We start from the raw sequence: 17,885 nt of genomic DNA, 5'->3' as shown, positions 1-17,885 counted from the left end.
CATTTATTCTCATCCCTCACACATGCTCACACTACTTTCTGTTTGTCTTCCAGGAGTCAGATAAGACATCAATGGTTCACATCCTCTTAGACAGTAGATCCTCTTTCTCTGTTTGAGTGTACCGTCAGCCCCCACCCCCCATTACCATCAGCCCCCACCCCCAGTGTCTAAACCCCATAAGAGGGTTTCTTGTCTCTCCTGATTGCACATGACTTCACATCCACATCACAACCTTTCATAATGAAACCCAGGAGTGTTGTTTGCTGTGGGCAATGTGAACCAACTTGCGACTGCAGAGGCTGTGAGCAGGTTGTTTCAAGCCAAGTCCACACGTACCAAAACAATCTTTTCCCCCTCCGTTTTCCCTGGCATCGTACAAACGGATCCATCTCAACACGACTCAACGCGCTACTTCATATTCCAGGCCTGTAGGCGGCGCTGTTTCAGTTTCAGAAATTCACCAAAAACGGACAGGAAGAGGCTATAAGAGAGATATAAGAGGTGGAAAGAGAGGTGGAAGAGGTGCTGCTTCCAAATAAATAGTAATACATTTATAAAATTAATACAGACCCGTTATAGCTACATGTAAGTTATTGGGTTATGTGAAAATTAGGGTTGTCAAACGATTAATTTTTTTAATCGAGATTAATCGCAGAATTTCCATAATCGCGATTAATGGCGTTTTGAATTGCATGTTTAAAATCCTGTTATTTTACATTTCAAGGCAGTTTTAAGCCCATAATGTAAAGCATTTCTTACCAGAGTGTCTGTCAGTCGACGCAGTTAACCCTCCTGTTGTCCTTGAGTCAAGGAAGTAAGGGAGGGAGGAAGAGGAAAGAAGGAAAGGAGGGAGGAAGGAGGGAAGGAAGGAAGAAGGAAGGAAAGGAGGAAGGAAGGAGGGAAGAAAAGGAGGGAGGAGAGAAGAAAGGAGGGAGGAAGGAAAGAACGAAGAAGTCACCTCTTTAAAAATAGGTGACTCTGCTTTACATCTTTGTTTGTAGTATTATGTCATGCATGAGTTTAGAGGATTAGATTAGATTAGATTAGATTTCTTTATTTGTACCCGTAGGTAAATTTGACTCACAGTGAGAGACATTCATACCAAACAATACAAGAAAATGAAAAGAGTAAAACAGCTACACAACTCGTCATCATCCCCATCATCATTCCATGCTGCGTCATAAGGGCCGTTTCCACCGCAGGAACTTCGGGGTAATTTTACGGGGCCGTGGCAGTTGGTTCGTGTCTCCACCGCAGGAACCGCCTCCAAAGGACAGGGTTCCTGAACTTCTACAGGGGCTAAGCGAGTCCCTGCCTCGGAGTAGGTACTCAGAACGGCCTCGAAAAACTCTTGGGTGCTGATTGGAACTTCCTCTCACTCGGCCCTCTCAGTGGAGACACAGCGGTTGACAGGGCCGAGTGAGAGGAAGGTTCCTGTAAAGTTCCTGTCCCTCAAATAGTTCCAGGAACTTCTTCAGTGGAAACGGCCCTATAAAGTGCATTATATATGTAGGGTGGCTACCCTAAAAGTGCATGGCATAAAGTGCATAAGTGCACTCATCATCATACATATCATCAACACCATCATCAACACAATCATGATCATCACCATCATCATCATCATCGCCATCATCATCAACACAATCATCGTCAACATCATCATCACTATCATCATCAACACAATCATGATCATCACCATCATCATCATCATCGCCATCATCATCAACACAATCATCGTCAACATCATCATCACTATCATCATCAACACAATCATGATCAACACAATCATTGTCAACATCAACATCATCATCATCATCATCATCATCATCATCATCATCATCATCATCATCATCATCATCATCAACACAATCATTGTCAACATCAACATCATCATCATCAACTCCACAACTCCCCAACCATCATCAAGGGATCACAAGTTCTTATTAAGATGTACGATGGCTGCAGGGACAAAGCTAGACCTGTGCCTTTTAGTTTTGGTCCTAGGTACGGTGTACCTGCGGCCAGATGGGAGGAGCAGGAAGTCACTATAGAGGGGGTGAGACCTGTCCCCTAAGATGGAACCAGGAAGTCACTATAGAGGGGGTGAGACCTGTCCCCAAAGATGGAACCAGGAAGTCACTATAGAGGGGGTGAGACCTGTCCCCTTAGATGGAACCAGGAAGTCACTATAGAGGGGGTGAGACCTGTCCCCTAAGATGGAACCAGGAAGTCACTATACAGGGGGTGAGACCTGTCCCCTAAGATGGAACCAGGAAGTCACTATAGAGGGGGTGAGACCTGTCCCCTAAGATGGAACCAGGAAGTCACTATAGAAGGGGTGAGACCTGTCCCCAAAGATGGAACCAGGAAGTCACTATAGAGGGGGTGAGACCTGTCCCCTTAGATGGAACCAGGAAGTCACTATAGAGGGGGTGAGACCTGTCCCCTAAGATGGAACCAGGAAGTCACTATAGAGGGGGTGAGACCTGTCCCCAAAGATGGAACCAGGAAGTCACTATAGAGGGGGTGAGACCTGTCCCCTAAGATGGAACCAGGAAGTCACTATACAGGGGGTGAGACCTGTCCCCTTAGATGGAACCAGGAAGTCACTATAGAGGGGGTGAGACCTGTCCCCTAAGATGGAACCAGGAAGTCACTATAGAGGGGGTGAGACCTGTCCCCTAAGATGGAACCAAGAAGTCACTATAGAGGGGGTGAGACCTGTCCCTTAAGATGGAACCAGGAAGTCACTATAGAGGGGGTGAGACCTGTCCCCTAAGATGGAACCAGGAAGTCACTATAGAGGAGGTGAGACCTGTCCCCTAAGATGGAACCAGGAAGTCAATACAGAGGGGGTGAGACCTGTCCCCTAAGATGGAACCAGGAAGTCACTATACAGGGGGTGAGACCTGTCCCCTAAGATGGAACCAGGAAGTCACTATAGAGGGGGTGAGACCTGTCCCCTAAGATGGAACCAGGAAGTCACTATAGAAGGGGTGAGACCTGTCCCCTAAGATGGAACCAGGAAGTCACTATACAGGGGGTGAGACCTGTCCCCTAAGATGGAACCAAGAAGTCACTATAGAGGGGGTGAGACCTGTCCCCTAAGATGGAACCAGGAAGTCACTATAGAAGGGGTGAGACCTGTCCCCTAAGATGGAACCAGGAAGTCACTATAGAGGGGGTGAGACCTGTCCCCTAAGATGGAACCAGGAAGTCACTACAGAGGGGGTGAGACCTGCCCCCTAAGATGGAACCAGGAAGTCACTATAGAGGGGGTGAGACCTGTCCCCTAAGATGGAACCAGGAAGTCACTATAGAGGGGGTGAGACCTGTCCCCTATGATGGAACCAGTGAGCCGCTGCAGTTGTCTTACATACAAGGCTTCTGGGCTAACCTGTGTCTCACCGATCGTCCTGCTAGCCCATTTGACGACCTGGCTCAGTGAGTTCCTGCTCTTTAAAGACAGCCCAGATAGCATGCGAATGTGGGCCACTTGAGGCAATGATCCGGCACTGTAGGCATTCTTCTGGCCCGGACAAAACAGACGTGAACCTAAACTGGCCCATGTAGTAAATGCTACATTTGGGCCAAATATCACAAAACGAATATGGCCCATCTTTGGCTGAAATATGGCAAGTATGGCAATGACTAATCCGGATGTGAGCCTAAAGAGGCCCACATATAAGGAAACATACTTGGCCCACCTTTGTTGAAACATATTTGGGCCAGTCTTGGCCGAACTGGTTTATTTGGTGTGTTTTTGGTTGACATCTGGCATTGTGATGGCTTGGTTATGGCCCACTTTTGGCAAACATGAGCGGACCGCCCAAGTGCCATCATCCCATGCTGTATGTGGGCCGGATGAACATGTCAGGTGTGGGCCAGATATGGGCCAAAAGAATTTTGCTATCTGGGAGGTTGCCAAACCATGCCACCATACAGAAAGAAACAACAGACTCAATAAAAGCACGGTAGAACAGCTTCATCAATGATCTGTCAACATGAAAAAGTGAGACAGTTTCCTTAAACAGAAAAGACGCTTGTGTCCCTTCTTACACACAGCTTCACAATTTTCATCAAAGGTAAGTTCAGTGTCTATGATTGTACCCAGATACTTGTAAGATTGTACAAGTTCTACTGTCTGACCCTTGATGTATGTGACTTCATGTGGAGGGGCTTGCTTCCTAAAATTGATTTTCATATCCTTGGTCTTTTTTGTGTTTATCTCTAAATGGGACTCCTCACACCACTCTATAAAATGGTTGACAACCGGACCATGACCTGTCTCTCCTGCCTGTAACAGGCCCCTTGGTGACTGTGTCGTCTGCATATTTCATAATGGTTCTCCTATCAAACACACTCTGACACATGTTGGTTATAAAAGATACAGGGGACAAAACACAACCCTGTGGGGAAGGAAATGAGTCTGTGCCGAGTGTTTGCTTACACAGCTCGTCTCTAGTTTATTATCAGAGAGTTGACCACAATGCTAATGTAATATAAATACAGGAAATGCAGGAATAATATTCTGCTGAAGAGCTGTTTGTGGTCACCGCTGAATCCTACGTATATCTAGCCGCTGATAGAAGTGGATCTGCATGACTGGAACATCCATTTCTAGTGTGTAGTCAAATAGAAAGCATTATTTCTGACCTGCACAAGCTAAACAGTCAGTTCCTTTTACCATAAAAGAAATATGAGACTGGCTCAAACCTTTTTTTTTATAATATGAGTTTTAAAAAACAAATGAAGCTTAGTGAAAAGTCAGGAAGACTATCTTTTATTCTGTAGTTTTATTTCTCAAATCATTCATTCTCATCTCTCACACATGCTCACACTACTTTGTTTGTCTTCCAGGAGTCAGATAAGACATCAATGGTTCACATCCTCTTAGACAGTAGATCCTCTTTCTCTGTTTGAGTGTACCGTCAGCCCCCACCCCCCATTACCATCAGCCCCCACCCCCAGTGTCTAAACCCCATAAGAGGGTTTCTTGTCTCTCCTGATTGCACATGACTTCACATCCACATCACTACCTTTCATAATGAAACCCAGGAGTGTTGTTTGCTGTGGGCAATGTGAGCAACCAACCGATGAGGCGCCCCTACTATCACGTCAACTTGCTGCTGAGAGTCATGTATACAGGTTGTGTGTGTAAGAAGAAAAGGCAAAGGGGGGAGGGGTGGGGGGGTAGACTGTGAGCAGGTTGTGAGTGAGTCCCACTCTCAGAAGAAAAGCAAGGTGGGGATAGACTGACCTGTGATGATTATGATCCCAGGTCACACAACACAAACTGCTGCTTCCAAATAAATAATAATACATTTATAAAATTAATACAGACCCGTTATAGCTACATGTAAGTTATTGGGTTATGTGGAAATGCAATAAATAAATAAATAAAATGCAATGCGGGGGGGGGGGGGGGGGGGGGGGGTCAGTCCGCCCCGGGCGCAACACTAGCCAGGACCGCCTCTGATGAAAACACACTTTACAGTAATGCAGCCTTTAAAAGCAGGAAATTAAAATATTATATACCAATATATATATATATCTCATGCCCGTGCAAGGCGGGAAGGAGGAAGGAGGGAAGGAGGAAGGTGGGAAGGAAAGAAGGAAGGAGGGAGGGAGAGAGGGAGAAATTGATAGTACTGTAGCCTGGCTGTGCATTCATGACTTTGACGGTCGGGTGATTCTGAGTTTAAGGAAGCTGGACCTGAAAAGTTTGTTGAAACCAATGAAGAAGAACCTTTTAGTAGCACTGATGAGGGAGGGAGGAAGGAAGGAAGGAGGAAGAAGGAAGGAAAGGAAGAAAGGAAAGACAGGAAAGGAAGAAGGACGGAAGGAAGGAAGGGAGAAAGGGAGAAAGAAGGAAGGAAGGAAGCGAGAAAGAAGGAAGGAAGGGAAGAAAGGAAAGAAGGAAGGAAGGAAGGAAGGGAGAAAGAAGGAAAGGAGGGAAGGAGGAAGGTGGGAAGGAAAGAAGGAAGGAGGGAGGGAGGGAGAAATTGATAGTACTGTAGCCTGGCTGTGCATTCATGACTCTGACGGTCGGGTGATTCTGAGTTTAAGGAAGCTGGACCTGAAAAGTTTGTTGAAACCAATGAAGAAGAACCTTTTAGTAGCACTGATGAGGGAGGGAGGAAGGAAGGAAGGAAGGAAGGAAGGGAAGGAAGGGAAGAAAGGAAAGAAGGAAGGAAGGAAGGGAGAAAGAAGGAAGGAAGGGAGCGAGAAAGAAGGAAGGAAGGGAGCGAGAAAGAAGGAAGGAAGGAAGCGAGAAAGAAGGAAGGAAGGGAAGAAAGGAAAGAAGGAAGGAAGGAAGGAAGGGAGAAAGAAGGAAAGGAGGGAAGGAGGAAGGTGGGAAGGAAAGAAGGAAGGAGGGAGGGAGAAATTGATAGTACTGTAGCCTGGCTGTGCATTCATGACTCTGACGGTCGGGTGATTCTGAGTTTAAGGAAGCTGGGCATGAAAAGTTTGTTGAAACCAATGAAGAAGAACCTTTTAGTGCACTGATGAGGGAGGAAGGAAGGAAGGAAGGAAGGAAAGAAGGGAAGGAAGGAAAGAAGGAAGGAAGGAAGGGAGAAAGAAGGAAGGAAGGAAGGGAGAAAGAAGGAAGGGAAGGAAGGAAGGGAAGGAAGGGAAGAAAGGAAAGAAGGAAGGAAGGAAGGACGGAAGGAAGGAAGGGAGAAAGGGAGAAAGAAGGAAGGAAGGGAAGAAAGGAAAGAAGGAAAGAAGGGAAGGAGGAAGGAGGGAAGGAAGGAAGGGAGGAAGAAGGAAGGAAGGGAAGAAAGGAAAGAAGGAAGGAAGGGAAAAAAGGAAAGAAGGAAGGACGGAAGGAAGGAAGGGAGAAAGAAGGAAGGAAGGAAGGGAGAAAGAAGGAAGGAAGGAAGGAAGGAAGGAAGGAAGGGAGAAAAAAGGAAGGAAGGGAAGAAAGGAAAGAAGGGAGGAAGAAGGAAGGAAAGGAGGAAGGAGGGAAGGAAAGAGGGGAGTAAAGTATTTTGGATTTTTGGATGTTGAGGTAAAAGATGATACTACGGGGAGGTGTTTAGTAGAGCACCCGTCCCATGTGTTGAGGCTACAGTCCTCACTGCAGGCGACCCCGGTTTGACTCCCACACTGAGCTGTCCTATCCTGCATGTCATTGCCCCCTCTCTGCCTCCAGTTTCCTGTCTCTCTCTCTCTACTTGTCTGTCCATTAAAGGCAAAAAGCCCCCCAAAAAATATACTTTAAAAAGAAAGATGATACTACAATTCAGAGGAAGTGCATTCATTTTCAAACAGCAAATTTAGAAGTGACGTCTGAAGACTAACCATGAACAGACTTGTGTGTGTCTAATAGAAACCTGCAGGGTCTTTGTCTGGTTGAGGGTAGAACAGAGAGTACAGACGGGTTTTATTTAGCTCAGGAACATAATCTGCATAAAGAGTACAGACGGGTTTTATTTAGCTCAGGAACATAATCTGCATAAAGCTTCACAGATGGCACAAAGTAGTAAAACTGAGACAACAACAAGAAGAAAGAGCTCTCTGTTCAAGCCTGTCCTCCCAAGGAAGATGACAGAGGAGGTTGTAATGTCAGCTTCCTGTTGCTCTCTTCTCTCACAGTCGACGCAGTTAAACTAACTTTAAACTCAGGGGGGTCAAACATGAGGCCCGTGGGCCAGATACGGCCCGCCGAGGGGTACAATCTGGGTCCACTTGCCATCCAGTGCTCTTTTCCTTTCTTCCATCAGTCCATCCTACCTTATTTAATTCCTTTCTTCGTTCCTTCCTTCCTTCTGTCCTTCTATCTGTCTGTCCTTCCCTCCATTCCTCCTTCTGTCCTTCCATCCATCTGTCCTTCCTTCCTTTCTTCCTTCTGTCCTTCCATCCATCTGTCCTTCCTTCCTTCTGTCCTTCCTTCCATCTGTCCTTCCTTCCTTTCTTCCTTCTGTCCTTCCATCCATCTGTCCTTCCTTCCTTCTGTCCTTCCTTCCATCTGTCCTTCCTCCCTTTCTTCCTTCTGTCCTTCCTTCCATCTGTCCTCCCTTCCTTCCTTCTGTCCTTCCTTCCATCTGTCCTTCCTCCCTTTCTTCCTTCTGTCCTTCCTTCCATCTGTCCTTCCTACCTTTCTTCCTTCTGTCCTTCCTTCCATCTGTCCTTCCTTCCTTCTGTCCTTCCTTCCATCTGTTCTTCCTTTCTTTCTTCCTTCTTTCCTTCCTTCCATCTGTCCTTCCTCCCTTTCTTCCTTCTGTCCTTCCTTCCATCTGTCCTCCCTACCTTTCTTCCCTCCTTCCTTTTGCCTGTTTTTTCTTCCTTCCCTTCTTATTTCCTTCCTTACTTCCTTTCTGTGTGTGAGATGTCATCCACAACCAACTTACTCAGCTTTTTACAACAAACAGGTCTACCAATGATTAGGCTTTATCTTGTTTTTAAATGCAGTAGGAGGGAGGGAGGGAGGAAAGGAAAGAGGGGAGGAAGGTAGGAAGGAAGGAAGGGAGGGAGGGAGGGAGGGAAGAAAGAAGGAAGGAGGGGGTGGGGGAGGGAGGGAGGGAGGGAGGGAGAAATTGATAGTACTGGGTGATTCTGAGTTTAAGGAAGCTGGACATGAAAAGTTTGTTGAAACCAATGAAGAAGAACCTTTTTAGTAGCACTGATGAGGGAGGAAGGAAGGGAGGAAGGAAGGGAGGAAGGAAGGAAGGAAGGAAGGAATGCAGTAGCAACAGGGAAACAGGTAGAGGACATACAGTTTGACCACACATGGTATCACTTGATGAACATGGGTGTTTATGTGAAGACAAACATGCTTTGAGGTTATAGAGCAACTCATTTGGTTCCTGACTGTATTCCCCCCCCCCCCCCCACCCACCCCCCGAGCTTGTTTTAGTATTCTGTGGTACAGCAAACACAGGCAGTGATTAGCTTGACACCTGCACATTTTCTCAGGATCTGTCTCAGCTTCCTGTCATGCCTGATAAACAAGGGGCTTTTCCATGGGTCACTATTTAGCTGCTTACTCAGTAGGTTTACTATGACTTGTGTTTCTTTTGCATGAGCCATCTCATTTTGTATCAATGCCCATTCAAGGCAAAGCCCAGCTCAGCTACTGGACTTCCTTTGAGATCATTCTTTAGAGTTGATCATTGTCTATGTGAATTAAAGTTGTGGCTTTGGAGTCACTCCTTTTTTACTTTCAGTCTGAGGAGACCAGTGATTTAAAAATAACTGCGGTCAGATACTCATTTGCTTTGACTAGAGTGTATAGTCTGCAATTTATTTTTTAATCTCTGTAATTTGTCAAATGTGTTGGCTTGAAAGGCTTGGAACATGAAAAGAAGCACACACCCAAAGATTTCAATAGCAATTACTTCATTTAGTGAATCCCGGCCAGAAAGATGCTGCATGAGGGCGGAGGAGTTCAAGCCTGAGGATGTTATGAATGAGGTAACTTGCAGAGCACGTTCTCCAAAGGCAAAGGCCAAAGGCCCCACACAGTCAGGCTTTACAGAACCAACTTGATTTAAACAGTCATCCTTTTGAGATCATGGAGAAGAGTCTGGTTTGTTGTCATAGTGGTCTGGTTTTTCCACCAACGAGCATGGTCATACCCAAATAAAACAGGTTTTTCTGGTGAAACTAGACGGACGTGTTCAGCGTCCTACTACTCTCTGATTCATTCTGCAACACCATCAGGGAGGCATCTGATTGGCCCAAGATTGAGCACAGACATACAGCAAGAGTCATAAAAAAACATCAACAAGAAGAACAAGGGGTGTAGCGACTACTTTTGAAAGGCTGCTGAGTGACTTTGTGACACGTCCACAAAATCATATTGAACTCTCAGGGAGGGAGGGAGGGAGGGAGAAATTGATAGTACTGTAGCCTGGCTGTGCATTCATGACTCAGACGGTCGGGTAAGTCTGAGTTTAAGGAAGCTAGACCTGAAAAGTTTGTTGAAACCAATGAAGAAGAACCTTTTAGTAGCACTGACAGTTTAAGGAAGCTAGACTTTCTCCAGTAACCCTACAGCTTCTGTGAAATGTTTGCTCATCTTTCTAGGAAGAAGTTTAGCAAAAGTTGACCACTTCCTGGATATTATCAGGAACAAGATGGGTAATCTCAGAGCTATATAAGTATGCTGCAACTTAAACCAGTGATGTAACAGGAAACTGGGCTATACTGTGCATCAACACTTCCTTTTCTATGAAAGATTCACTTATCTAGGAACACTTACATACTGAATAATACACCAGAAGTGCTTAGGTCAACATTTCCTAGAAAACTGCTTGTGGACTGCTGATTTATGTCATAGTGCACTTTCTTCCTTCTGTCCTTCCTCCCTTTCTTCCTTCTGTCCTTCCTCCCTTTCTTCCTTCTGTCCTTCCTCCCTTTCTTCCTTCTGTCCTTCCTACCTTTCTTCCTTCTGTCCTTCCTTCCTACCTTTCTTCCATCTGTCCTTCCTACCTTTCTTCCTTCTGTCCTTCCTTCCACCTGTCCTTCCTACCTTTCTTCCATCTGTCCTTCCTACCTTTCTTCCTTCTGTCCTTCCTTCCATCTGTCCTTCCTACCTTTCTTCCTTCTGTCCATCCTTCCATCTGTCCTTCCTACCTTTCTTCCATCTGTCCTTCCTCCCTTTCTTCCTTCTGTCCTTCCTTCCACCTGTCCTTCCTACCTTTCTTCCATCTGTCCTTCCTACCTTTCTTCCTTCTGTCCTTCCTTCCATCTGTCCTTCCTCCCTTTCTTCCTTCTGTCCTTCCTACCTTTCTTCCTTCTGTCCTTCCTTCCATCTGTCCTTCCTCCCTCAAGTCAACCTTTCCCTAGAAAACTGCGTGTGGACTGCTGATTTATTTCATAATGTACTGAGGAGGAATGAGGAATGTAAATACAGATAAGGATGGACTGCTGGCTGGAAAGAAACAGCGTGATTGTAATGAACTTGACCCAGACAGAGAGGACAGAGAGGACTCAAATGCACTTATCAAAGAAATGTAATATGTCAGTCTATCAGTCATTGGGTGGTTTCACATGGAATTGCGTGCTACGGAGATGAACTGCAATGACTTGAATGAATCAGATTTGTGTCAGAATGATCAAGCAAAAAAATAAAATAAGAGAGAGAATAAAAATCCAAGCAAAAAAAAAAAAACCAACAACTTGTAACTTGCCAACAAATGTGGGAAGTGAAAATGTGTAATCTTGCTATTTTCATAACATTTAATAACCTTTTGTTTACAGTTCTCTCTTTTTTCTTTCTCACTGACAGCTTTGAGGTTGCGCTCCCAGCTCTCTCCTTTGAGCTCCCTCTGACACAAACCTCTTTAACCCTTTCATGCATAGTGGTCACTATAGTGGACCGCTATTCAAACAGCTGTTCTCTTAACCCTTAAACAGGCCTTACTAGTTATGTCATTTGCACCTAAAGTAAGGAAGGAAGGAAGGAAGGAAGGTAGGAAGGAAAGGAGGGAAGAAGGAAGGAAAGGAGGAAAGAAGGAAGGAAAGGAAGGAAAGAAGGAAGGAAGGAAGGAAGGAAAGGAGGGAAGGAAGGAAGGAAAGGAGGGAAGAAGGAAGGAAAGGAAGGAGGGAGGAAGGAAGGAAGGTAGAAAGGAAAGGAAGGAAGGAAGGAAGGAAAGGAGGGAAGAAGGAAGGAAAGGAGGAAGGAAGGGAAGCAAGGGAGGAGGAAGGAAGGAAAGGAAGGATGGAGGAAGGAAGGAAAGAAGGAAGGAAGGAAGAAAGAAAGGAAGGACAGATGAAGGAAGGAAGAAAGGACAGAAGGAGGGAACATTTACCCTAATAGCTGAACTTAGATCTAAGGAAGGAAGGAAGGAAGGAAGGAAGGAAGGACAGAGGAAGGACCCGGGAGGACAACAGGAAGGTTAAAGAGTCTGTATCTCCTGGTGCACGTCGTCTGTTTAAGGGTTAAAAATATATATATATATATATACCGATACAGAACCGGCCCACTTTCCTTCCTGTGTTCTTTTCCTTCCTTCCATCTGTCCTTCCTACCTTCCTTTTATCCTTTCTTTGTTCCTTCCTTCCTTTCTTCCTTCCTTTCTTCCTTCCATCTGTCCTTCCTTCCTCCTGTCCTTCCTTCCATCTGTCCTTTCTCCCTTTCTTCCTTCCTCCATTTCTTCCATCCGTCCTTCCTTTCTTCCTTCTGTCTTTCCTTCCATCTGTCCTTCCTCCGTTTCTGTCCTTCCTTCCTCCATTTCTTCCTTCTGTCCTTCCTTCTGTCCTTCCTTCCATCTGTCCTTCCTCCGTTCCTTCCTTCCTCCCTTTCTTCCTTCTGTCCTTCCTTCCATCTGTCCTTCCTCCCTTTCTTCCTTCCTCCGTTTCTTCCTTCTGTCCTTCCTCCTTTCCTTCCTTCCTCCATTTCTTCCTTCTGTCCTTCCTTCCATCTGTCCTTCCTTCCTTCCTCCCTTTCTTCCTTCTGTCCTTCCTTCCATCTGTCCTTCCTCCCTTTCTTCCTTACTCCGTTTCTTCCTTCTGTCCTTCCTTCCATCTGTCCTTCCTTCCTTCCTTCCTTCCTCCCTTTCTTCCTTCTGTCCTTCCTTCCATCTGTCCTTCCTCCCTTTCTTCCTTACTCCGTTTCTTCCTTCTGTCCTTCCTTCCATCTGTCCTTCCTCCCTTCCATCTGTCCTTAATCCTACCTTTCTTCCCTCCTTCCTTTTGCCTGTCTTTCCTTCCTTCCCTTCTTATTTCCTTCCTTTCTTCCGTCTGTCCTTCCTTCCATCTGTCCTTCCTCCCTTTCTTCCTTACTCCGTTTCTTCCTTCTGTCCTTCCTTCCTTTCTTCCTTCCTCCCTTTCTTCCGTCTGTCCTTCCTTCCATCTGTCCTTCCTACCTTTCTTCCATCTGTCCTTCCTCCCTTTCTTCCATCTGTCCTTCCTCCCTTTCTTCCGTCTGTCCTTCCTTCCATCTGTCCTTCCTCCCTTTCTTCTGTCTGTCCTTCCTTCCATCTGTCCTTCCTACCTTTCTTCCCTCCTTCCTTTTGCCTGTCTTTCCTTCCTTCCCTTCTTATTTCCTCCCTTTCTTCCGTCTGTCCTTCCTTCCATCTGTCCTTCCTCCCTTTCTTCCTTACTCCGTTTCTTCCTTCCTCCCTTTCTTCCGTCTGTCCTTCCTTCCATCTGTCCTTCCTACCTTTCTTCCATCTGTCCTTCCTCCCTTTCTTCCATCTGTCCTTCCTCCCTTTCTTCCGTCTGTCCTTCCTTCCTTCTGTCCTTCCTCCCTTTCTTCCTTCTCTCCTTCCTTCCATTTGTCCTTCCTACCTTTCTTCCCTCCTTCCTTTTGCCTGTCTTTCCTTCCTTCCCTTCTTATTTCCTCCCTTTCTTCCTTATTTCCTTCCATCTTTGATCCAATGATCCGGCCCACATGAGATCAAATTGGTCTGTATGTGGCCCCTCGAATGAAAATGAGTTATATGACACCATCCAGTCAAAAGGAACAATACATGCAGATTACTTTGTAGAAGTCAGCTGAAGGAAAGAACTGTTTCAGCACCTTGGACAGATCATCATCATCATCTCCCTCCAACAGGATTTAAACTCCTATGAACTCATCTTCCCAACATACTTTAATCTAAACCACTCTTCAATCCTTTAAATTATGTTTATTTCCTGCGAAACTGGCTGCAAAAAATTACCACTGCCAGTAAGTAATGTACTTATGTAATGCATTAAAGATTCACATATGGGATTCACATGTTCCCAGAATCAGGAAGTGGAAGATCTCTATAAACCTCTCTACTGCCATCTTGTGGAGTCAAGCGTTGCAACATTTGAAGACAGGATGATAAAAAGTTTAAGACAGTTATTTTTAATACAGAGGTGTCAAACTCATTTTCTTTCAAGGGCCACATACACACATATTTGATCTCATGTGGTCCGGATCATTAAAAAGATGGAGGGAGGGAAGGAAGGAAGGTAGAAAGGAAGGTAATAAGAAGGGAAGGAAGGAAAGACAGACAAAAGGAAGGAGGGAAGAAAGGTAGGAAAGAGAGACAGTGAAGGACGGACAGACAGAAGGAAGGAAGGGAGAAAGGAAGGAAAGACAGATGGAAGGAAGGACAGAAGGAAGAATGGAGGGAAGGACAGATGGAAGGAAGGACAGAAGGAAGAAAGGAAGGAAGGATAGATGGAAGGAAGGACAGAAGGAAGAAAGGAAGGAAGGACAGATGGAAGGAAGGACAGAAGGAAGAAAGGAAGGAAGGACAGAAGGAAGAAAGGAAGGAAGGATAGATGGAAGGAAGGACAGAAGGAAGAAAGGAAGGAAGGACAGATGGAAGGAAGGACAGAAGGAAGAAAGGAAGGAAGGACAGATGGAAGGAAGGACAGAAGGAAGAAAGGAAGGAAGGACAGAAGGAAGAAAGGAAGGAAGGATAGATGGAAGGAAGGACAGAAGGAAGAAAGGAAGGAAGGACAGATGGAAGGAAGGACAGAAGGAAGAACGGAGGGGAGGACAGATGGAAGGAAGGACAGAAGGAAGAAAGGAAGGAAGGATAGATGGAATCCAGCCCACATGAGATCAGATTGGGCTGTATGTGGCCCTCGAATGAAAATGAGTTTGATACCTCTACTCTACTACAAGCAGGTCTAAAGTCTAAAGTCTGAGGCTGAAGGACATTATCATCCTCTAGAAAAGTGAATAGTTGTTAGTTGACGAGTGAAGGTATACCCAGTTGTTAAAATGACATCACAGTTATGGGACTCAACTCTAAAAAACAATGTTGCATGAGTCAAAGTATCACTAGTCCACGAGAGCAGCTGCTGGTCTAATATCAAATGTATGACGGCTATTTGTCTCCATCTAGTGTTCAAATAGGACCAACACAGCTTCACTAGACAGCACCTACTGTTGCAGGTATTAAACTAAATGAATTTTAGACCTGATCATGGTGCAATATGATAAGTTAAAGTCCTCCTCAACTAACCCTTGTGTCGTCCTCCTGAGTCGAATTGACCCCGTCTCTTTTGACTGTTCCTTCTTTCCTTCCTTCCTCCCTCTTTCTTACATTTTTCCTTCCTTCTTCCCCTCCTCCCCTCTTTCTTTGCTCCCTCCTTCCTTCCATCCTTCCTTCCTTCCTCCCTCTTTCTTACATTTTTCCTTCCTTCTTCCCCTCCTCCCCTCTTTCTTTGCTCCCTCCTTCCTTCCATCCTTCCTTCCTTCCTCACTCCCTCCCTCCTTACTCCTTTCTTTCTTTCTTTCCTTCCTTCCTTCCTCTTTTCATCCTTACTCCTTTCCTTCCTTCCTCCCTTCCTTCTCTCCTAAATTCCTTCTTCTTTTGTCCTTACTCCTTTCTTTCTTTCCTTCCTTCCTTCCTTCCTCCCTTCCTTCCTTCCTCCCTTCCTTCTTCTTTTGTCCTTACTCCTTTCTTTCCTTCCTTCCTTCCTTCCTTCCTTCCTTCCTTCTCTCCTAAATTCCTTCTTCTTTTGTCCTTACTCCTTTCCTTTCTTCCTTCCTTCCTTCCTTCCTCTTTTTCTCCCTACTCCTTTCCTTCCTTCTGTCCTTCCTTGACCTGAGGACAACAAGAGGGTTAAAAATATATATTTGTTTGGTTGGATGCTTGAGTTTCACTGCAGAATAATGAACAGCATGTGCAGAGTTTTACGCTAGAAGACTGGTTTCTCATTCATCTGCTGAAGTTTCTCTGTACCAGGGTTATTATAGTTTTGAAATTAGTTTTTCAGTTTGCTTTTTTATTTCAGTTTAGTTAGTTCAACAAGTGATTTAGTAGTTTTAGTTTGGTTTTATTTTGAAGGATTTGACCAGTTTTAGTTTAGTTTTTATTTAGTTTTAGTGTTTCAGGTATTAAGAGAAAGCCTTGACTTGTAGAAGCTGAAAAGGATGAAAGAACTAGTGACACCAAATATGGTTTATCATCAAGTCCTTTTTAATTTCATTCTTTAACCACGAAGCATAGCGGCTGCTGCAGGACAGGAAGTAACCGAGGGAGACAACAAAGCTGAATTTATCTGCAATTCAGTTTAGTTTTAGTTAGTTTTCCATTGTTCATTGTAGTTTTTATTTAGTTTTTGTTTTAATTGTAGTTTTTATATTAATTTCAGTTAACTAAACTATTTTTTCATTGCTAGTTTTAGTTTTAGTGAACTATAATAACCCTGCTCTGTACCCATTGAATATCTGATCTTAAGAAGTGAGCCTATGACCATGATTTGTGACATCACATCATAGTTTGGGAGCTAACTGTTCAGTATGCTATTTACATAAAAGATGAGGAAACTTGAAGCCTCCAGTGCTCAAAAACTCTGAGAATTGACTTTTCATCTGGTGTCACAGTTCAGCTTTTAAAATTGGCAATATTTATATATTCATGAATTATTCAGGGAAAAAGGAGATGTATGATGTAGGATTTTGATTAGGTAACTGGACTTTTTGTGGAAAAAACCATATGAGACACATTATTATTCCAAGCAGAGTATTTTTGTATACATTGCAACATATCTGGAGGTAATCATAAAAAAAACATAATTTCATCAGGAGGCATATGTGCTAAATTCCAAGGCAATCTGTCGCAAAGTTGTTGAAATATTTCTCTTATAAAAACACAAATGTCAACCTCAAAAGCCACAAGATTACTAAAGTCGTTGGGATTCATCGTCTGGGAAGCATTAAGGTCTGTGCAAAATGTTCTTTAGGCAGATGTTTTGTTGGCTTGTTGGTGGAGCTAGAGGGTAAATCAGGTCATTCCTTATTGGACCATAAATATCTAAATGTACTAAATGTAATCACAAACCATTTTATTTAATTTAGACCAAAGGAGTCAAACTCATTTTCATTCAAAAAGCAGGTCTAAACCGAACTCTTCAGGTTTTAACTTTAAAAGAGACCCAACATTCCCACATGAGCAACAGTGGAGAGAAAAAACTCCCTTTTAACAGGAAGTAACCTCAGAACCAGACTCAGAGTGGGAGAACATCTTTTAACAGGAAGAACCCTCAGAACCAGACTCAGAGTGGGAGAACATCTTTTAACAGGAAGAACCCTCAGAACCAGACTCAGAGTGGGAGAACATCTTTTAACAGGAAGAACCCTCAGAACCAGATTCAGAGTGGGAGAACATCTGCCTGGACCGGTTGGAGTAGAGAGGAGAGAGAGGAAGGAGAGGAGAGAGAGGAGAGAGAGAGAGAGGAGAGAGAGGAGAGAGAGGAAGGAGAGGAGGAGGAGGAGGAGGAGAGAGGATGAGAGGAGAGAAAGGAAGGATAGAGGAGAGAGAGAGAGGAAGAGGAGGAGAGAGAAGCACATTGAAGGCCCGGGACTGGAATCTGTCATCCGGACGTCTACAGGCCCAGATGACCTGTGAGACCAGAAAGCACAGACAACTCCGGGGAAGAAGTTTAGCTTATTGATGCATTAATAGTACATGAATGTTAATGGATATAGATGGATGGAGAGAGAGAGGGAGGGAGGAGGAGGTGAGAGTAGCCCAGTGCATCATGGGAGTCCCCCGGCAGTCTAAGCCTATAGCAGCATAAACTAGGAGCTCTAAAGAGCCCTAACTCTTAACCGGTCCAGGCAAATGTTCTCCCACTCTGAGTCTGGTTCTGAGGGTTCTTCCTGTTAAAAGGGAGTTTTTTCTCTCCACTGTGTCTCATGTGGGAATGTTGGGTCTCTTTAAAATTAAAACCTGAAGAGTTCGGTTTAGAACCTGCTCTATGTGGAAAGAGCCTTGAGATAACTTTGTTGTGATTTGGCGCTATACAAATAAAGATTGATTGATATCGGACTGGACCTTTCCTACACACTATTAAAGGGACTGTTGTGCACTTGAACGACATCCGAGTACTGTAAAACTGACCCACCACCTCTTGTACTATATGCCATATGTTCATCTCTCCTATGTAAGAGCTGTTGTGTAAGTTTTGTGTTTGTTTTGTTGTGTGTCTAGTTTTTG

General features: G+C 44.6%; 1 protein-coding gene across 1 annotated transcript in view; it reads right to left on the bottom strand.

Moving 5' to 3' along the window:
* LOC128374357 (tumor necrosis factor receptor superfamily member 11B-like) overlaps positions 1-17,885 on the bottom strand; it is a 49,826-nt gene that overhangs the window by 26,121 nt on the left and 5,820 nt on the right. The window lies entirely within an intron of this gene.

The sequence above is a fragment of the Scomber japonicus genome, chromosome 15 (genome assembly GCF_027409825.1).
Source record: "Scomber japonicus isolate fScoJap1 chromosome 15, fScoJap1.pri, whole genome shotgun sequence".
Classification (NCBI taxonomy): Eukaryota; Metazoa; Chordata; class Actinopteri; order Scombriformes; family Scombridae; genus Scomber; species Scomber japonicus.
The sequence above is the reverse complement of the archived record's forward strand: the minus strand, read 5'-3'. Positions and strand labels throughout refer to the sequence as shown.